This window comes from Cyanistes caeruleus, chromosome 3, assembly GCF_971803275.1.
Source record: "Cyanistes caeruleus chromosome 3, bCyaCae1.hap1.1, whole genome shotgun sequence".
Lineage (NCBI taxonomy): Eukaryota > Metazoa > Chordata > Aves > Passeriformes > Paridae > Cyanistes > Cyanistes caeruleus.
Genome location: NC_141703.1, coordinates 53,757,917 through 53,781,512, shown reverse-complemented (window position 1 = coordinate 53,781,512; position 23,596 = coordinate 53,757,917). Strand labels below are relative to the sequence as shown.

Genomic DNA, 23,596 nt, shown 5'->3' with positions numbered 1-23,596 from the left:
CTATGTTCAGTTAATTGAATTGCTTGTGACTTTAGAATAAATTTTGTGGACTGGAATAATGTGAATGTGAAATGATACCACAGATTGCAGATTATGAATAGAAATTGTGGTGGTGAGTTACAAATGTGACCTTATACTCTCAGCAAAAAGAGTCAGGAAGATAGCAAAGAAAACAGTAGCTCTTAGTAAGAGGGAATCAAGGACCATGTAAGCAGACTTCACTGAGAAAAATACCTAGGAATTAACCTAAGCAGATTCTAGACAGACAAGGATGAAGAGGAAGATACTGCACCAAAATTTTAAGCTTCTCAGAAAAATGAGAATGAAGAAATAGATTAGGACAAATCTTTCTTCGAAGAATGAATTTTTCTGATTAGAATTACAAAAACAGGAATAAATTTTTATGAAGTAACTTGCACAATTTCGAAGTTTTATCTGTCCTTTAAGTTAGTGGTTAAATTACGTGCTATTTATTTTTTTTTCTGTTTTTCTTCTCTAATGTTCCTGTGAGTGTTTTTATCATCTACGTAACTGTCTAATCCTTTTATCAATACAACTCTTGTCTCAAGGATATATTGTGGCAATGAAAACTACAGGTTAATTTTGTATCATGTAAAGACGTATCTCTTTAATCAACTTCAAATTTGTTGCTTTTCAATTTCATTCAGTGTCTCTTTGCCCTTGTATTAAAAACTTCTGTACATTTCCTTTCACTAACAACTGTTATTAGATATTTCATTATTGCATTTTCAAAATGTATTATCATCTCTGTAACACAGTCTTTTTCAGAACATATGAACGAAAGTTATTCTTACTTCACCTTCAATAACCCAAATCCCTTTCATGATATGAATGTGTGGGAAGCTTTCTCTTATAATCTGCCTGCTCAGTTCTTTCCAGTGTAAAATTTTGTTTCTGCTGCTTAGAAATTATGCTGGGTTTAGTACTATTTCCTGGTTAGAAATAGATTAAGCTGTTTATTTTGTAATAGTAAAATATTTAGTTATCTAATTATGAACTGATTTTAATTACTATATTGCTCACAAAATATATGCTTGTTTGATGACATGAAGTAATTCTATATTCTTACACTGACTGTTAATATGTCATTGAATATATCCATGTCATGTACCTTGATGTACAGCTCATCTCTAAGCTAAATGGCTTTTAATGCAGTTAAAAAGATGCAAAATATTATCATTAAAATATGGATTTACAATGGAACTAATGACTTAAAAAACCCATTATTTTTCTGGTTATGTTGTGCCTGCTTCAGTTATGAGATTCAGTCTCCTAAGAAAAATAAAGGGCAAATCCAATTTGGCACATGTATAATTTCTTCTCAAGCCAACAGATGTGTCATTCAACTTAACATCTGCTTGGCTTTTACTTCTAGCGAGAGCTCATGTGTGAATTTCTAATTTATTTTAAATGATCAAAGGACAGGTTGAAAATCTCTCAAAAAACTAAACCTCAAAGTTCTCAAAGAACTAAAGAAATGTTATGAAACTTACTTGGCTTTTAAATAAAAGATGTTATTGGAGGTAAATAAAACAAACAAACAAAAAATGTGTGTTTGGACATGGGGTAAAAAGAAGCAAACTATTTGAGGCAGTTCTATAAATAAGATGCACTAACCAGGGATCTAGGAGTTTGCTTTAAATATCAGCTGTAATATTTAAGTCTACCATGATGAAGACAAACCCTTAAACATATAAAATACACATAATTAATACAGGAAGCTGTAAGTGCATGACAGCTGTAGCCAAAGAAATGTGTGACCATGCTTGCATTAATTCAAGCACATTTATATGGGATGTTTCTAATATTTATATTGCTATTTTCAAGTCAGATAGTATCTATCAGGCAATTCACCAGAATCAAGGTATGCTCCATAAGACATAGAATGTATGAACCAAATAGAAAGCTGATATATAAAAATCATACATTATTCCATAAATGTCTTCTAAGGTATTTCTTCCTGAAATTTAGGGAGTAAGGAAAGGTCCCATTTAACAGACCTTTTGTCTCACCAACCAATTAAAATATTGGCCTAGCCCCAAATATGTGAATTTTTTAACATTTATCTATTAAGGAGTAAGATCTCAAGCTGAGATTCAAATTCTTTTTCTGACTATCTATGTCATGACTGTCTATGACTGAACCCTGCCTCATTTTCTAATCCCTGGATATCAGAGGCCTCCAGTGAGCAATTCTTTTCATAATGTAGTTTAAGTGTTTAACATAGGTCAGTTGAAGCATGTTCTAGAGACAACTCATCTTCCTGACTCTGAAAAGAAGCCCCAAATTATCAGCTTATATGATTATTATTTCATTGTCTGACTTCTAGAGTAATATTTAATGAATCCTAGCCTACATATCTTCTTTTACATGTATGAAGAAGTACCTGAAACTTGACAGCCACTACCTCCTCAGCATTCACAGCTAAGCTACTATAGTTCACAAACTTCAGCTTCTTTAACGTAGCTAAGATAATATGTATTGAAACAATTATTGTAGGTGACACTAATAATTTTAAAATGGAGTTGGAAAACAGTAATGTATGTTTTTGTACATCATCGTGGATTTCAAGGCAATTTCATGGCAAAATGACTCAACAATAAGCCTCGGGTTTATTCTGAAAAGAAAGACATTTGACTAAAGAGGAAGGAATCTTGACCACATAAAACTGCTACTTGAATATTTTCTACCATTCTGGTATCCACTTAGAGAAAAATGCTGACATACTAAGAAAAGCTAAAAGAATATATACAGAAATTATTCACAACCTTGAAAAAAGACCTATAATGACTGTCAAAAATTCAAAATTTTCAACTTACTCTACAGTTAGAAAGGTGACTTTATTGCTGTGTATAAATATCTTCACCATGGAGAAAATATTACTCAGTTGTTTGCCACAGTTACTGAGGTTCCCTGCTACATTGGCTGTCATGATCTGATGGTGATGAGCACTGCCATCCTTTTAACATTCATTGTGAAATTTCAGAAGTTAAAAAGAAAAAAAGCCCAGATAAAATTGAAAAGGAATAGTGTCATTGCCCTTAGTAGTCTATGTTATCAAGGTAAAATTAATAAATTCATTTCTTATAAATCCTTTATTCTAAAATATATAAAATATATAAATATTTATTTATATTATTATTTATAATATATATATATATATATAAAATATATAAAAAGGGTAATGGTCAATAAATGTCCCATCTTCTATATTTTTGCTTTCTGTTCCAATCTGCTGTTTTTTTAATTTAAGTAATTTCAGGTTATGGTCATAATTCAATGCAATATCAACAATATGTACAAAAATATTGTATAATTCATAAATATATAATTTCTATGATTTATTATATTTCTGCTCTCTAGTAATATATTGTTCCTGTAAACAAAAGTAATATATAGCATTTTGTGTCGTTCTGTTGACTTCCAAATTACCTTTATACAGCAAGAAGTGTTCAAAACCTTACAAAAATTGCATTCCAAGGGACAAAAATATGTGTACATCAGTTTATATTGGATACAATGAGAGTGTGCTTAAAAAAAAAAAACTAAAAAAGAAAATAAATTAAAAAAACCCACAAAACAACAAAAGGTCCCCAACAATAATAAAATAAATCCCCAGAAGTTATAAACTTTTCTGTGTAATATTTTTTAAAATTAAGTTTCTAGGCATTTTTGCTTTGTTTATGTTTGTAACAACCTTTTAAAACTCTTAAATGTGGAGGCAGTATCAGAATGAGAAACAGCTGGGACACATTCTCAGCTAGAAACATTTATAAAAATTCCATTGAAGGATATATTAAATGTAATTGTCTTCTCTCCTCTTAAGATCAGGAATGTGACTGGGAAAGAATTTTTTTCATTGGTGTTCCATACAGAACAGAAAAAATTCTGATTGTGTTCTGTTTAGATATGCACACAAAGACACAAGCGCAAACAAAGAACACAATAGCACACTCAGAGGGATTTTTACATTCTAAAATGATCATAATTTTAGAATTTTTTTTTTTTTTACATAATTGCATTATTTCATCTGACTTAGAATATCCAGGTCCTACCCAATAATGGTGTTTGAAAAGCTATATTTCTTTTTAGAAGTGACTGTGTTTCACTGGTGTTCTGGCAAGTGCTTAAAAACACAGAACTTGTTTGAGAAGCTGTTAAAGGGTTTGGGGATCACTGTGAATTAAAATTTCTTAACTCTGCTCAAAAATGTCTGCATAAAATAAATAATTTTGGAACAAGACTCTAAAATGAACTTTGTTACATAAGTACATAATCATGTAAAAATATGCTAGTTTGAACATTCTGTGTTCCTACACTCATATTGTAGCTAGCATGGAACATAGAACATTATATTAATTTTTTAAAATTAACTCATTTTTTATTCCTGTACTTCTTTTATATTCAGCTGAGCAAGTTGCAAGGATTGACAACCTCAGCTGCAAAGTAAAGATGTGTAAGAATCAAGCACTCTTACCTTCCTACTTTAAAACTTTTGTCAACTGGACTATTTTACATGTGTCTTCAGACTGTCTGACCATACTCGAGGATCAAAATACCTGTAGGGATACAGAATAAAAGAAAAAGACAGGAAAAGGGAAGAGGAGAAAACAAGCAAGGAAAATAAAGAGGAAAAGACAGAAAACTGTGACACCTTAAAATAATTGACTTTTAAAAACCTCAAGATACATGCAGCACTTAATTAATCTTATTTGTATTTTAAAACACAGGAATCATTGTGTAACAAAAGAGAAGGTAAATGCCACACCTGATTGAACTGTGAATTATTCTTTTCAAATAGACTAGAATAATTCAGGAGTAGGTTTTCAGTTGAAAATATAAACAGTTCCAGTCTGTTTGTGCAGCAAAGTGAATTTGATCATTGATACCAGAATGCCTTTGATTCTCATCCACATGCTTCCAAAAACTCAAGCATCACATCACTGTTACTTTCACAACATTCCTGTGGAATGAAAAACATATATTTTCCTCATTTTTTAGGTAAACAATGCAGAAACAAAGGTGATAAAGGAACGGATTGAGATACACAGTAACTGACTTAAGAAATTACTATTCAACTTTTATGGTATTCAGGGGTGAATTCAATTTGAATGAAATTCTGAACTTTTTAGAAACTTTACAAAGAGAGCATAAATATGAAGACATTTAAAGTTGGAAGTCACTTTCAATTAGTCTCCTACTTTGCCTAAGTAGCAGTATTGAAGTTAGTTGTGTTGAGCTAAAATGTTGTATAGAGCTGCTGAATTTGAATCAGAGAAGAATCTTTTTGAAATTGTGACAGGTGTTTAATGCCATGTTTATAGCAGAACATGATTTTGAAAACTTTGTTTTAATCACATAAAAAATCCAGGTTCTGTGTTCATAATGAAAACTAGAATTATTCTTTATTTATGCAAAGAATTCCTAAGTTTACAGAGGTTCCCTAAAAAAACCCAGATATTTCTGAAAGTTTTTAAAATTTGGTTTTTTGTTTGTTTGGTTGTTTTGTTTTTTTTTTAATGGTTATTTTTGGTTATTTTATTCAGTTGTTGGATTTTTTGCTTCTTTTCCTTTTTTATATTTAGCATCAAAGTTTATCAGGCTTGTGGAATAACTAGGAATTAAAATCTCTTTGAATGTTCCTGTTGAGATTCATAAATTTTTTTCTCCATTTATTCAAGACAATTTGATGTAGATAAATTAAATCATAACTCAGATGGTTGGACAGAGAGTGAAAGGAGGCTAAACAGTGTGTGGCTTTGCACTGCAAAAATAACAACGACATTGTCCATGTGGGCCATTTCTTGGTGCTCAGTTTTCTAAATGTTTGAAGAGCACAAATTCTTAATTTAAAGCCATTACAAAAACAGAACAGATTAAATCAGTGCCAAATGTGCAGTAGATACATGAATCCATAGCTCCTCTCTTGAGGATTTGAACTGTTCAGGTACATTGTAATCCAAATTACAGTAGTACAGAACTACACCTGAGCTAAAAAGGGATCCACTAGCAATGGTATACAATTTTTGAATCATATTTGGAACTTTGCTTGCCAGTTATCATGCCATATCTTCCTGCAGATACTTCTCAAGGCCTATTATAAATGATGGGTAGAAAGTCCCTGTACCCACTCAAAACCCAAAACGGAACACCAAAATGAGGAGTACTTCAGCCATACATGTTGAAACACACACACATCCCCAAACCCAAACCAAGAATCCCACAAATCCACAAGAAATCAAAGAAAAGGAACAAGCAAAGCCCCTGAAAGCCTCATTTGACTTACAGTAATTCTTTCAAGAGTTCATGTTTGAATTCCACAACTGAAATGTGGAATTAGATTCTGTACACAATAAAAATTTGGAAAACAAAATGAAGACAAAAAGAGATAGATCCAATATTTAGTACACATGTAAATATTTCCTTAATCCATGGTATTTTAAACACTGAAACAGACATGAGTGTGCTCACTGACATAGCTTCCAGGATGCTGATAGCCTAACTCATTGAACCAAAAAATGCTACTTCAGCTGGCATTAGCATTCCATAAGTTGCCATGAGCCACTGAAGCAATACTCATTCCATCGCAGTTATCTATCCCGTTGCAATTTTATTATGCTATTATACAATGTATCATATAGTCACATAAACAGTGTGTTAGTTTAATAAGATAATAATAAAACATGTCCTTTAAACAATCTATTGTATGAATGATCATAACACACCACCAAGAATGCTTAGCATTTCTCTTTTTTCTTTTCTTTTAGTGTCTCTGTTATTTTTTGACCCTTAGGACCCAGCCATGTGAACTGATTCTGAAAAGTGAACAGCTTTTGTAGAGTAGTGATACATTTGTTTGGACTTGGCAATGACTTTCATTTGCAAGTGCAAGTTGCATTTGCTTTTAAATGCATGTAAATCTGTCTGAAATAAATAGAATATAAAAAGGAAAATGAAATTTAAAATTGTGCAGCAAAAAATTTATCTGGCTGTGCTTGTGTTAGAGTGGTAAAAGTTGCATCTTTCTCTTATGGAATGCGTATAAAAAGAATGGGTTGCTTGTAATAATTTTTCTGGACATCCAAAAGAATATAGCAAAGGGAGGAAAAAGTAACTAAATTATAATTCATACAATGACAGATTTTTTAGGGTTGGAAGGGACCTCTGGAGATTATCCAATCCATCACCCTACCAAGGCAGGGTCACCTAGAGCAGGTGACACAGAAACATGTCCAGGTGGGTTTTGTTTAACTACACAACCTCCCTAGTCAGTCTGTCTAGTGCTGTACCGCCCTCAGTGTAGAGAAGTTCTTTCTCATGTAGGGATGGAGCTTCAAGTGTCTCAATTTATGGTTCTTACTCCTTGTCCTTTGGCTGGACATCACAGAAAAGGGTCTGACACCATTCTTGTGGCACCTGCCTTTGAGATATTTATATTCATTAATGACATCCCCGCTCAGTCTTCTCAAGACTAAACAGGCCCAGCTCTCACATCTCTCCTCATAAGAGAGATGCTCTTACTGTCTTTGTGCCCTCTGCTGGGCCCTCTCCTGTAGTTCTTTGTCTTAGAACTGAGTAGCCCAGAACTGGACACAGACTCCAGATGTGTCCTCACTGGGACCAAGCAGAGGGGCACTGTCACCTTCCTCAGCCTGATGGCCACGGTCCTCTTGATGCACCTCAGGATACCACAGGCCCTCCTGGCCACAGTGGCACCGCCAACTCATGGTCAATTTGTCATCCACCAATGCTCCCAGGTCCTTCCCAGCAGAGCTGCTCTCCAGTGGGTCAGCCCCAGCCTGTGCTGGTTATTCCTGCTCAGGGAGAAGTCCCCTCCCTTGCCCTTGGTGAACCTCATGAGGTTTCTCTCTGCCCAAATCTCCAGCCAATCAAGGTCCCACTGAATTATAGGAGAGACTTCTGGTGTTTCAGCCACTCTCCCAGTTTTGTATCAACACCATTTATAATTATTTTAGGATAATTAGAAATTGAAGGTGTCACATTTCCTTGGTGTATATTTGTTTCCCTTTTGTGCTTTAAAAATGTAAAATGTAAAAATAAATAAGACTCTTTATTCATTGCTGCTTTACACAATTAATCTGCATTTTATCGAAGCAATTTATGAATTTTCTCTTTTTTTCTGTTGCTGTTTTCTTCAAAAACTTATTTCTTCCTTTATTCTAAGTAGGTATACAGGTTTATGTGCATAAATATCTACTGAATAGTCATACAGTCATAAAAGACATATAATTATTAATTTATCTACAGTGATGAAAAGAATACCAAAGGAATATATAAGCCATATACACTCAAACTTATGTAACCTGTGTGCTGTACACAAAAAGGTAAATATTTTGCTGCATTTAACATTCTGCTTTGGACCTACTACTTTTCCTTCTTAGAATTAGATCCAGACAGAGAAACATATGCATGTCTTTATTTGCCTTTATGTTCTTCCCCATGAATGCTTTTCTTTAATATCTGCTGCTTTACATTATGTTAAAACTAACATTTAGCAGCGTATACCCCCAGTCTTGCAGTTCTCTTTTTTCAATCAGTCAAAATATTGCATAACACCAGAAGAAAAATTAAAATATGAAGGGTAGAGAGAAACAAGGAAGGAAAGGTGTTGAAAGTTACCCACTCCAAGTAAGAACCCCAGTGAAATTTAACATCTGTATGCATAGCATAGGATGAATGAATCATGTTAAAACTACCTTTATGTGTCTTCATGAGGATATACAGAATGATTGTAAAGGAAGAACAACAAAAAGTGATTATTAATTTTTTGGTCAGTATGACCAAAATGCTCAAAACTCTGAAGAGGAATTAGCCTCAGTAGCCTGAATGTAATTTATTCAAGAAATAAAAATTGGAAAGAAATTTTGAAATTTCATCATCTGGCATTGATGAAAACATGTTAGACAAGCTTCAATTTCAGAGTTAGGGATTTGCTATTGTGGAACTCTGATTTTAACCTAAAAGAAATAAATAGAATTTGTCATGTTATAAAAAACAAAGAGAGCAGATGGACAGCTATAACTATTAATGGGTCAGCTAAATGATGCTCTTTTATGAAACCTACCTTTCTAAGCAGAATGAAGAATTTATTAATTACTGTATACTTGTAAAAAAGAAAAAACAAGATACACATTTAAGACTTTTTTTTTTTATAAAAATGAAAAAAATAATTTTCAGAAAGAAAAGTCTGTACTTATTTGATCTTACGTTCATCATTTTCTTGGCTTGGCAGGAAGCCAGATTACAGACGTTAAAGGCTTCATTTTGTGAAAACCAGCGCTGAACAGAAAGGACAAGTGCCCCTTTTCACGTCTCATGTTCTACATTCAGCACAAGCTGTGGCCATTTATTCTGTGACAATATATTGGCTTTTTTTTTGCTCAATATCACCTTTATTCTACATCTACAGCACTAAACTTACAAATAGAACATTACCATAATTTCATTTTGCAAACATCTTACAGTCTCTGGAGTCAACACAGCCTTTAGAACAAATAAAAGCCAATTAAATAAAACTGGTGCTGACACCAGGTCAGAGTGACATCTGAACTCCATGGTATGAAGGAAATACAGACATGTAATTGACATATTGACACATTGACATATAATGCTTAGAAAATCTTAGACAGTTTGGTGATAAAATTGTACCAATGGTGAGTATATATGAGCAGCAAAAAAGATACTTCAATGTATAAGATTTATAGAAGAATGAGGATAAAAGGAATTAAAATCAAGCTTATACATAGAAGTTAGAGAAAAAGTAAAATTTTAAAGAAATAAGACAAATACCAGAAAGAGGACTTCTTTTTTTAATACTCGAAAATATTATTGTGAGTTCCCTTATCTACAACTCAAAAACTATGTTGCAAAGAAGTTTAAGTTGAAAGAAAGTTTAGAAAAAATGGAAAGCCTACTTCAGATTTTTGTCCCCTAGTGTGCAAAAAACCCTTCAAACTTGGCTTATCATATGTTGAAATATTTGACAAAATATTAAGATTCAGATTACCTGAATATATAACAAATACTGTTAAAAAAAAAAAAAGTAAAATGAAAAGTTTATGATAAGAAATTTTAAATGCTACATAAAATTCAATTAGAAATATGAAGCTTGGATGTGAAAAAAGACTGCTGCAACAGGAGAGATTATTCCTGAGTACATAATGTCTCAGGACAGTTTTCTCTATTCAAAGGATTCTTAAAACAAAATCAGATGTATGGGAAAGGAAAGGTAACACCTCCAGCTCAAGGCATCTCAGAGGTGCCATGGACCTTGTTGTCATACTTTGCATCTGTCATGTCTGCACAAAGTATTTCACATCACAGAATTATTCTGTACATCAACAAGTCTGACACTTTGAATTTATTGAACAGCTTGTCTAATCTGTCTGGCTCCAAATGACTACAAACTGGCGGTGAGACCTGTGCCCTATGCCTTCATGCTTTCAGATGCTTCAGCTTTTCTTTAGGAAAGGATTGAAAAAAGGTGGATTCTCTGTCTCAAATTTCAACCTCGTTCTTATTACATAGTAGCCAGTAGGCCAGATAGAATGATAAAACCTAGGCTGACCAGAGAAGAAAATGACTGAATGAGAAGTGCAGAATAAAACCTATGAGACATTCTGAGAGCCCAGAAAAGAGAACAACAATGCAACATTCAGCTTAGAACTGGGGATGCATATGTTGCATTAATGATACAACCAGGATTTCCCCCTCTAGAGAAAAACAAAAAAAACAGTAACTGATCACTTATTTCAGAAATGTAATAAATATTTATATAATACAATTGCTTCTTCCTGTTCAAATTTCTCACTCAGTCTCGCATCTGCTGTGAGCCAATGTTGTGTGCCAAATGGCATCAAATGTTCCTTAAAATACACATATATGTATACCTGTACAGGTGCTTTTTGTGTTCATAAGAGACAGTCATTCCAGGTGAGCTTCCTCTTTCCTGTGCTCTCACTGGTCTTAGAAGAAGAAACAATCTCATGTTTTCCCTGAGAGAGAAAAAGTGAGGCTATTGAAAACCCTGTAACATTTTTCAGAAAAGAAAATTTTTGCAGAAATTTATCAGCAATGAACTGTCTCTCAAATGTTGCATGACAGGCCTAAAACAAGATAGTTTCTCCTGAGGAAAACATCCCTTTTCTTTAATTACACTGTATAAAATTTAATTGGTTAAATATATTTATCCATATTTTTACAGGGTTTTTCTCGTTTGTCAAGAAATTTCATATATATTAACATGATGTAAAAATCATCCCTTGGTGTCCTTGTGGGGACACCACTTTAAAAAAAAAAATAAATTAAAATACATTTTCACTATTGAGCTGCAGAAGCTTACTAAATCACAAAACATTTCAAAGAGTGATATAAATTGTTTGGAAATGTTATAGAATAACAGAAATCCAGTTAAAGTCATTCATTTGAGGTTGAAGTTAGATTACTTCTCCTTCTCAAGAGCTAAGAACATTATCTTCCCAGCAGATGTACAAATATGCCACTTTTCTAAAGTTTCTAATTATACAGTGAGGAACACAAAACTTCACAGAAGTACAAATTGTGTCCTCTTGTACCAGCACAGTCTGAGAGATTTTGTTTTTGTAGTTATGGCCACAAGTAAAATATGCATTACTGTAACATATAAAACATGCAAATGCCCCAGATATTCATACATTCCTCTGTCTTGGCAAAGCAATGTTTTTAATTTTACGTAGGTAAATTGATTTTAGTTTTTTAAAAAGAAAATCAAAATTATTTCTTACAGACAAGCCAAAAGTTGTTATTTGAATAAATCTCTTTATTTCTTCTACCTTCATTTGAAACAGTGAAGTAAAGGGTAACCCACAAACACATCCTCGGAAGAATTATAGAAGTTAGTTTGTTTATACAATTTACATAATTTCCTATATATTAATGGGAAATTAACAAGTAATTGTTCCCTAAATTGGCCAGAAAATTATCTTGGATACTATTATTCAAATTTTACTGTTTGCTTTCTCACTCATCAGAGAAAAAAAATTTAATTACACACAAAATTGATCCACTGTTGTCTTTGCTGCATAACCAACTAAAATGTTTGTGGCAAAGAGACATAGATCACCATTTACAGTGTAAGGTGTTCATTCTTGGTCCTAATGCTATTAATAGCAAAATAGATTTTATTTGCATATGTTATTCAATATATTGTTGCTTCCATTTCTAGAAAACAACAAACTTTTCTCCTGAAATATTTTGGCTTAATTATGCCACTTTCAAGGTATTGTTAAGCTTTATTGCATTTAGCTGAATTTCAGAGTTTGCAGAACCATCCCTAATAGAACTAGTCAGATAATTTCTTCTCTATTACTGTTTTTTTAAAAAAAAACAGATTGTAGTTTTCTCTTTTAAAAAGATGGAGCTTCATTTCCAGCAATTTTTTTGCAAAATCATGTGTATACTTTTTTTTAAAAAAGCAAAACATAAAGAAATTCATGCAGACACTTGCATATACACCTTATAAAAACTAATAAACAAGTAAACAAATCTGGTTTTTAATAGAAATGTACCATTTTATTTTCCAAATCAAAATGGGGTAGATGCATAAGTGTGGATGAATTTTTGCCATTGAAAATATAGATATTTAGTAGAAATGTGCAACTTTAATTTCACTAATTGTAGCTAAAATAGCCTAAGAACTTGAATTCTGTGGACTACTAGCATAACTTTTAGTGCAAAGTAGTAGCAAAAAGCCATCTTTTGTTTATCTGTAAAAACTTCATGGTTAGAGAAATATCTGTGTGCATCACAGGAGAGGAGAATTCAAGATCAAGAGGTTAATTCTACTTACCACAACATATATTGTGCAACTGTAGCTCTGTGATCTGCAGAACTCTCACTTAATAGGGAAGGCTTAAAGTAGAAAAAAAAACCAAAACAAATTCCTTTTAAAGGTAGTTCAAACCACTAGGGTTTACCAATGGAAGGGAAAGTTAATATTGGGGGAAGGGAGATGCTGTATTTTCATTTCGTTCTTTGCTGTCTTTATGTTTGGAGGGACAGGAGAGTGTTTGAAAGCAATTTTTTCAGAGAACTCAAAAGAGAAATAATGATGGGGACGGTGAGCTTTTATCCTTTACAAAGAAAACCAACAAAAAGCTGCTACTCAAAACCATGAACATACAACAAGGTGAAAAGCAATACAATCCACTTATATATAAAGAAAACTGTGGAAATAACAACTCTCCAACTATAAGTGCAGCTGAAAAAAAAAAAAGGGTGGGCATGGGCCATTAAATATACTATAATCTATCCAGTGAGTTTAATATAAGAGTCATTATGAATTTAGTGCTTTTTCAATGATTTATAATGCAATGGCATCTAGAAGTCACTCCTGGGGTGTGCTATGTTGCTTCTGCATACTGATTAAGTAAAAAAAGGCTCAAACCAGAGAAAAAATATTCTAACTAATCTAAAGAATCTAGAACCCTCTTATGATAATTTTGCAAAAGATAGCTGTCAGACTGCTCTTTTCCATTTCCAAATTAAGAACATGTACAAAACCCCCTGCAGATGCCTTTTATTCTTCATCATCTTTCCTATGATTTTGAAAATACCCAAGATAATAGTTAAATATTTCACAGAATGGGTTGAATGCAAGATTCAGATCATACGTCTATTACTGCGGTATATGGAACATTACTTTCCTTATACTTTACACAGATTTAGATTAACAGAGCATAGCAGCATTTTCAGATCATGCTGAGAAGACATTCAGGAGCTCCAGCAGGGTCATATATTTGTGCATATATGTGTTTCATACTATGCTTGACAGACACTTAAACAGAGAAGGCTTGGGTAGACCTCCCACCACCAGAACTGATAGCCTAATTTCAATATAACTGGGAAAACCAAATCCTTTTTCTCTTCTTCCTTGTCACTGACATGTGATGAGATTGGATTTTTCTATTTTATTTTTTTTTCAAATTTCCTGCTGTCTGTGATCCTTCGGCAGAAATGGGTCTTTCAGGTCACTCAGCAAAGATATCGGCAAAAACAGGTTTAATACATAAATGAAAGTGGAAAAAAGTTGTTGGCAAGTCTATTGCAATTGCTCACTCTACTACTTACTAAATTGTTATAGCATACATAGAAAAATCAGATTAAACTCAGCACAAAATTATCTACATGTAGGCTAGGGATTCAAAAGGGTTAAGATGGGAAAGGGTAAGAATAAAAAGGAATAAGTCAGACTCTCTCGTTGATTCACAAGTTTCAGAGTGGACCCCTCTCCAAATTTAGCCCTGGGCTTGATCAGTGATTTAGACCAAAGGTTTCAAAAGAATTTGAATTCAAGGGCACTCAGTCAATAGGCTTAACAAAAGATTCTATCAAATTTACTATAAGCACAATAGTAACTCATTTTTAAACCTAATTTACTTACAAATCTAACATACTTAAAAAATCTGAGAGAACAACATTCACGATACATTTGCTGTAGCATATTCACGCGCACACTTAGAGATCTAAAGTTCCAAGGTGTACATATGCCTGTGAAAAATTTGCTTTGTCTCTTTGCAATAGGTGAAGGATTGAGCCTCAAGGAGTGGAGATATCCCAGGCTCCATCGTAGGCTTTCAGTGGTGGTCTTCTTGTGTAGCAAACTTGAGAGTTCACTGGCTCTGAGAGGTGTCCCAGTAAGAGGGACTTTTCTGGTCACACCTGCTGCAGTCCAGGAGAGCTCAAAGATCACAGTTTATAGGGTCACAAGGGAGTTGATTCAAAGCATAATAATTTTCCATCCTGGATGCAATTTGGGTCAATAACTTTCCTTGAAATTTCAAAAACAAAAGTGTTGTTCTACTTGGGCCATTTTTCAGGTAAGAAAAATAAATTTCCACACCTGTTTGTTAAAAATAAAAGGAGCCCATTGGACAGCATAAGCTCCAGAGAGTAGACAGTGTTTCTGATAAGTGAAAGAGGAGCTTAGCCTGGATCATATTTGTCAAGGCCAAGGCCTGATTAGCATTTATAAGATCATAGTGAAGTCTAGAGGTGAAGTTAGGGCAACAGCTGTACCCCCACATCCTGTTTTGTCAAATGCCTAAGGCTAGCAGGCTTCAGGAATGATGGTAGCTGTATGTCATGGTCATAAACAGAAAAAAATGAAACTGAGGCAAAAATGTATGTTCTAATCAGCATTGCCTTCTACTGCATGGCACCTGGTAGACTCTCACACTTGTGCAGAGGCATTGTGAAGAAAGGAGAATATAATAGAGAAGAAAATATTTCTGTGGGGCACTAGTGAATGACTGACTAGAAGGTTATGCTTCCCTGAGTCATGATTTTTACTCTGTCCTGAGCACACAGCATAATATGGAAGGTCAGTACCTCATACACTAATATCTGGAAAAAATTCTCTGTTTTCTTTCATATTTAAAACTTCTGTGATTTTCTTACTTTTTATTATATACTTCATTGTCTTCTTTGTGAAGGTCTGCTGTCTGACTCTTTTCCTGCTGAACTTGGCAGACATGAGGACAGGAGATAGCTTACAGCACTTACCTTCAATAAAACAGACATGTTCTGCCTCAGTTTATAATCTGGCGTTGGGGTCATGTTTTTCCTGTTTCAGTTCTGAGTTTGACAAGAAAATGTGGGACAAGGTGATCTGAAAATACTAACTGAAGAACAGAAAGGTCATCCATAGCTGTTAAAATGTCAATTGGATAGAGAGGACCTTTATTCCTCCTGTAGTATCTGTCTCTATATACAGGTAATAGAAATAGAAATAGAAAACCTATAAAAACTTAGGTATGTCTAATCCCCTTTTTACTATGCAGTTGTGGAAGGAAGTGTTTTCTTCACACATCTCCATTGCAGAATGAATTCTGGTATGAAACCTGCAAGATGGAGAGCAGCCATCTCCAGAACTATCAGGATGCTATACCTAGCCTTGTGAAGAGGCTTAAATTTCTGTATGGTTTGACTCAGAATGGTGCCAGATGACACCTGTAAGATCACTTCCATGGCTGTAAAACTATGCAAGCCCAGTAACTCCATGACTCTCAGCACCACTGTTATAAGGTTATCTGGAGTGCAGGCTGGCTGCAAATCCCATCTGTCTCCGTAATAACTAACACTGAATGTTTCAAAAGCTTTGTCTGCACAGCATGTGGAGTTGCTGAGGATAGTGGTCAAAATAAGTCATCCTGTGCCTAGTCTGTTTACACTACAGAAAGATTTACACATAAACCCACAAGGAGATAGAGTACACCTGAGTTTTTCTTCCTGAAAGCCTCAGAGATTTTTTAATAAAGATACGTGAAGATTTCTCCCTCAGTTTTTTGTTTTAGTGAATTTTTGAAATGATATAGAATTTCCTTCTTGAATTGTGCACATGCCACAAGAGGAAAATAATTCTCTGACTGCCAAATGAAGATGCTTGCCTTTAAAGCATTCAGGAAAGATAAAAGTACAAAATTATACTTCTGTCATACATTTATTTTCTAAATCTTTACCAGTATAGAATGCAATATTTCATCTCTTTCTAGCTCTTCTGATATGTGTAGTGCCATACTAAGCCACACATCACTGACTTCTCTAATATAAAGGTTATTTGGAAGCTAAATTACAAAACACATTCCACTCAGTACTTTGCTAATCAAGTGTCATGTGGCCATCATCATGATCTGTAATTTAAAAGACAATGGAAAACACTTTTCCCCTTTGCTCCTGAGAATATTTACTCAACCAAGTGATCATCAGATTTAATTGGAAGGATGGATATGTCACAAAATGTTGTCTAGAAAGAGTTAAAGGATTCTAGCAGGTCAGTGAAAATGTCATTGGCATTAATGACTGTGACAGATTAAAGGCCTTTGGGCACATGCTCATGTAAGATCAAACACCTTTTTTGCCTGACTGGTACGAAGATCAACAAAATATCTGCTGACTATAGGATCATAGAGGGGAATAATTTCTTTTCCTTTTCACTGTGTATTACTCAGTGCAATAAAACTTGAAAAATGGCAGAAAGACTCCCTGTAATAATTTCTTTGTGTATTTATCCAGATCTCTGCTGAGATGCTGTATGACAGCATCTATTGCTTATTGTTTAACTTTTATTTCATTGTGCTATGGAGAGATAGCTGGATCCCCAGCTACACCTCCAGGTATTTTAACTGGTATTGAGCTGGAAATAGTTTTATTTATTAAAAAAAAAAAGGTTCAGAAAAACTATTGTTTAATGAGTATGGTGACTTTTTCTCATGATTCACTACTCTAAAACAGGTTTCCAGAAACAAACACATATAAGGCTTTTGTTAATTAGTTCCCCTGCCCTTGAAATAGCTGGTTTTTTAGCTCATCAGTAAGGTTATCTTATTGTTTCTCAAGTGTCTCTCTGACCAGTTCTTGAAAATACAGCTACTTGTAACTTTGCACCAGACAAGGAACATGGTGCAGAGATCATTTGTCTGACAAAATCCTCACTCAAACAAACTGATTTGACCATATAGCTCAAAACATCATCATATGAATTTACCAATGACATGTCTTCCATTTTCTTAGGTTGTCACAGCTTCAGGTAATCCAATCTGACTTACTCCTGTAAGTACTTACTACCTGTTTGATAAACATCATCTTGTAACAATGCTGTTTTTTTTTTTTACTGAATCCTGAAGGTTCCGTGGTTCTGGATTCCTTTAGAGTTTTAATATTTCCTCATTATTCCATTTGAAAAGCCTTCAGTGGTTTACCTTGAAATGGACAATGTGAAGTCTTTTCTGTGTCCTTCTGAAAAATCTACTAGTTCTTTTTAACCTCTGATCTTTAGATCTCATTCTTCTTTCCCACAGCTTGTCAGTCGACTGATCTACCCAGACGCCACTGCTTTACACAGCACGACCTGCCACAGGTATGCACTGCTCCAAGGATTAACATCAATCCAAATGGTTTAGTCATCAATCCCCAGGGGAAATAACTTGTATATTATTTTACTCATTTCAGTGACAAGTGATATCACAATTAAAGAAACTTGCAGAGCAAAGTAGTAGAGTAAGAAACTCACTATTGGAATGTGACCAATGGGTAGAAAACTGTATTTATTGTGACTTTCTTGTTTGCAAACAAGAAAGTAGGAGTGAATATGAAACTCCTAAGTAAGTAGATTGACCGTCTTGTTACTATTTCTTGGGTGCAGATTTATTTCTGAGGAAAAAAGAAGGCAATTTATGGGGCTAGGGATAAAGAAAAATTGAATAAAGTAAAATAATCAAAGTACACAGAGAGTATATAACCACAGAATCATAGAATCATAGGATGATCTAGATTGGAAGAGACCTATAAAGCCCATCTAATCCAAAGCCTTTGCAATTAGCAGGGACATCTTCAAATAGATCAGATTGCTTACAGTCCTGTCCATAACTTTGAAATGTTTTCAGGGAATGGACATCTACCACCCCTATGGAACAGAAACCTGTTCCGGTGTTTCACTAACGTCATAGTCAAAAAGGTTTATCTTATATCCAGTTTGAGACAATTTTACCAAATCTGATGATGCAGCTATATGCTCTATTTGAAAGCCCAGCTGGTAATGAACACCGCACAGCTGCCCACTCAACAACCCCTCTTCAACTTCTTCCCACAGTGGAATGGGAGGAGAATCAAAAATAAAACCTGTAGGTTGAGATAACAGTTTAGTAAACTAAATGGAAAATAGACTCATATGTAATAATAGTAAATAGCAACAACAACGATGACAATGACAACAACAACAACAATAATAGTGTTAATACTAATACTAATAATACTACTAATAATAATAGTGATAGATGATAGATAGATAGATAGATAGATAGATAGATAAATAGATAAATGATAGATAGATAGATAGATAGATGATAGATAGATAGATAGATAGATAGATAAATAGATAAATGATAGATAGATAGATAGATAGATAGATAGATAGATAGATAGATAGATAGAAAAAAAAATAACCTAAGCAAGCAATGCACTGACCAATGCCAGACCACATTCCTAAACCTAAATTGGCCAGTCTCCTGGGAAACTCTCATTTTATATATATATATATATATATATATATATACACACATATATATGCTATAGATAGTTCATATACTGGGTATAACATACTCTGGTGTGGAATATCCTTTTTCCCAATTCAGGTTGCACATCCCAGCAATGCTCTCTCTGTTTTTTCTTAGGTGTACCTTATCACTGGCAGAGAGTGAGCACAGACATAAAAAAAGCCCTTGACCTAGGATAAATACGGCTTAGCAAAAAAACAAAATCAACATTAATGTTAGTGAGCACAGACATAAAAAAGCCCTTGACCTAGGATAAATACGGCTTAGCAAAAAAACAAAATCAACATTAATGTTATCAACATTATTCTCATCCTGAATCCAAAACACAACACTGTACCAGCTACTGAGAAAAAGTTAACTCTGTCCCAGGTGAAACCGGGACAAGTAATAATGCTTGAAGCCCTGAAACTTATTTCTGAAACAGAAGTAGGTTATGATGCATTTAATGGATTTCTGTTAGAACTTTTTCTGGTTTAAACCTTGTGAGAAACAATCTCCTCTTGAATCATGGTACTTGACACACACTCACCTATTTATCCAAGATATCATTTTAAGTTTTTCATTCACTGTTTCTTGATACAGTTAAAATTAAGAAATTGAGATACATCCATTTCAATGAGTATAAAATTTCAGTATTTTTTTTTAGGTATTTTTCTTTATTGTTTTGAGATTGTTAAATTAAAATTGTTTATTTAATGCAAGTGAATATAAAATATTAAAGTAGTAGCAGAAAGCATCCTTTCTCACAAACATAAGGATATTTTTCTGTATACAATATTATGCAAAGACTCTCACTCCCTTCTTTGTGGAATTTCCTTTTTGTTTTTTGGCAAGTCTGAATAAGGTACCTAGGAATACCATTCACACAATCTCAAAGCTTCAAAATCTCCCTTCCTTTCTTTCCTTCTATGATTTTCATGAAAAATAGCTGAGTACATCCTGCACATATTCCAATAAATGTCTGACTTCTGTGCTGGAACTCAGAACACCAGAGAATACACACCATTATGCAATTTAGTAGGAAGGAAAAGACAAAATATTTCCTGAAACTATTATTGGTTAGCCCATCAACTGAAGTCAAGCTACAGGAAAAGTGTAGGTATGATCACGCCTGTTCATATCCTTTTGCATTCCACTGCCCTCTCATTGTTTCTAGGGAAACATGAAAATAAGGTATTCTGAAGGTGAATTAATAATTGGAACTATGAGGAAAATGACTGGTGACTGTTATGTCATCATGACATGAAATCTAGCCAAACAGACTGGTCATGTAAATGAGGCCTTCACCATATCTTCCTGGATGGAAACCAGAGATATAAATGAAATTTGTTGTATAATTGTTCCCAAACTCACATTAATATCACTTATTTGGGGCAGAAATCAGAACATGTTAGAAAATCCTTTAGTAACTGGTGAATGACCAGAGGTAAATCCACTGCTGCATGGTAAGTAAGGTCTTCGAGGTTTAAGCTCTCTAGTTTAGAAAACAATGTGTAATTAAGCAATAGGTACCTTGTCAGCTGAACATGCTTGTCAGATAATATAAAAAGCTGAGATGAGGAGAAACTGTTATATCCAGAAACCGGAATGCTAGTGAGGACAAGGATACATCCACCCTATAGAGTGAGTGTCCCACTAGTCTGTGTCAATAGTGCTGATTACAACTGGTCTACAAAATAACTTACTTTCAATATTTTCTGTGAATGGAGAAAATATTCTTACCCTAAATTCTACTTTTAAATAAGATGTGTTTATTTCAGATGTATTTTGATGAAGATATACCTGATCTTTTCATTCTAGATTTTACCATGCTAAATAGTTTTAATTGATGCAATTACTTCTTCATCAATATGTCTATTCTTGTTTCTTTTCAATCTCAAAAGATCTGGAACATTTTAAGGAAAGAAATTTCACATTTTCATTGCTATTCAAATAATGCAAATTGACTTCCTATTTTCTCTATTTTTATTTACTTCATTCCTTCTGAAATTTTGGGACAGGATTCTGTATGAGAAAAGTAATGTAAACCTTGAACCTGAGAATTTGGAACTATTAAGTCATGAGAGTACCACAATGGAATGAATGTGGAAATGGTCAGCAGAATGAAGAATTCACATAGACCAAAATAAAACAGCAACAAGAAAGAAAGAAGATGAAGATCAATAAAATTCAAACCCAGCTGGAAGAGTAAGTGTTGTAAAAGTGGGCTCTGTTTCCAATATTTATCTTCCTGTTGGAAGACTGACTACAAACTAATAGCTAAAGCTTTAAACTCATTAGAACATGGTGGGTAGGGAATGGGGAAGATTGTCTTCATATATGTGCAAATATTTTAATGTAAAAAGTGACTTTCATTAAAGTCTCTAGACGAAATTTCTATATTCCTATAAATATATAGAAATTTATCCCTTTAACAATCTATAATCAAGAATCAGAGCTTTCCCTTAGGCTTTAATATAAGACTCACAAGTGTTCATGTGAAGACTGAATGTTGTCCTGAAGTATGCAAGCCCTGGAAATTGGGTTCTATTGCCTTGGGAAATTTCCTTTGCACTAAATATAATCTATATATTTTTCATTAAAAAGGGAAGTCGTAAAAGCAAGTGACAATAATGTATCACTCCATAGCTTTTAAGGTTTGACAGCTAGCAATGATTAAATCTTTCTGTCAGTGCAAGCATCTATCATCTTTAAATCTCCAAACAATACAACAATATTTGGAGCTTGTGTTGTGTGCTTTGTATGTAAAGGAGTGGAATTCCAGAAATTGTTTACATTAATATGCAGTATTGTATCTTCTGCCTGACAAACACTCAAATTCAGCTAGAATATGCAGGTTGAGAAAGGACATAAGAATATATTTTGCAAGCTTTCCTTTTACAGGATAATGCTTTACACTGGGCCACTCTCTAGTGACATTTGAAATTACAGGATTCCACTTAGCTGTGACTGCACTTAGGAAGATTTTGAACAGTAAATAAGAACTTTAAACTTTTACCATTTAATAGTTATATGTCATAGAAGGCAAAATTTAACTGGGGAGCAGAATAGAACCCTTAAAAACTTACCAAGAAAATAGTATCTTCCTCAGTTTTGTGAATTAAAAAAAAATAAAAATTCATGGTAAAGAAAACTGTTTCTCTACAGAGTTAGTCTTTCTTCCTAGGGATATTCTATTTATAGTTTTCTGAGCTGTAGCATGAAGTTTTTCCATGTAAAATTAAATGTAGTTATTTTCCCTCAATGAGATATATAGATATTCTGACTTTAAATGTATAGGTAGCGTGATATCCTTCCCCATTTGCAAGGAATTTATTATGGCATCTCATTCTTCCTGCAGTCAAGAATTGAATATTACCATAAAGACAATAACTGAAACTTCTTCATGGTGCTTTTTACATCACATACTAGTTAGTATTCACCTGTTCTTTCATAGGCCTCTGGAAGTAAGATTTTGAATAAAAAAATATTAGAGATGATATGGTGTTTACACTAAAGAACTAACTACATCCTGTGTAGAGCTGCTGTGTGTACCCAGAAGACAAACAGTTGTTAAGTAGCTGGAATTTTTTCTACTGTTAATATAGACTTCAACTCACCAGTATCTTCTTATTCACCAAAACATGTAGACATCTGCTTAATTAACTTAACTGGAATTTGATAAGATTTAATCAGAGATTTGAGTACTTTTTAAAATTAAAGTTTCAGAATTACATGTTTCGAGACAGGGGAAACTAAATTGAATGTTTTTTTCCTATTTGTATGCCTGATGCAATAAATCTTGCAGCAATCAATTAGGCAAACTGCACTCTACAGTGATCTTAATCTTATATGTTGCTTTTTGATCCATACGCTGGAGGATAATAATAATAATGATATTATGTAGTGCTGTGCATATACCAGCATCATTTGAAAATGTTAAATTAATTTTTAAAATATATCTAAATGAGATCTAGAAAATAATTTCTTTGCTTCTTAAAATCACATATTAAATTTTACTACAATGATGTTTAATTAATAAAATATAAGAAAATAATGAAATTACATTAAGCAACTTGTCACAAATTTTTATAAAGTACATTTGTTGAGCTCATGTAGCAGTAGTGTTCATAGGCTGAACACCAGGTAATCTACTGGGTTGCAATTTTTCTCATTTAAAACAAATGACAAAACTGATTGATTTTATGGCAGCTGAGAAAAGCTTTTCATCATTTTTTAACCTTCACCTGAGGGTTTAAAGAAAAATAAATGTCTTTATGATCATTTATTGACCCTGAGATTAGCTCACTTTGTTAGAGCATGGTGTTAATAACATCAAGGTTGTGGCCTTGATCCTTCTATGGGCCATTCACTTAAGAGTTGGACTCATTGATCCTTGTGGGCTCCTTCCAACTCAGAATATTCTGTAATCTGCTGTGGCTAATTTTGCAGAGCATGGAAACAACAAAAGATTGTCTTAATTTCAC

The 23,596-nt window shown here is 33.6% G+C and overlaps 1 long non-coding RNA gene across 1 annotated transcript in view; it reads left to right on the top strand.

Annotated features, from left to right (window-relative positions):
* Positions 1-23,596, top strand: part of LOC147654155 (uncharacterized) — a 62,513-nt gene that overhangs the window by 27,561 nt on the left and 11,356 nt on the right. Inside the window, exons 5-6 of the long non-coding RNA XR_015284558.1 lie at positions 17,877-17,935; positions 21,131-21,317. This is a non-coding gene — a long non-coding RNA (uncharacterized LOC147654155). The remainder of the gene's footprint in view (positions 1-17,876; positions 17,936-21,130; positions 21,318-23,596) is intronic.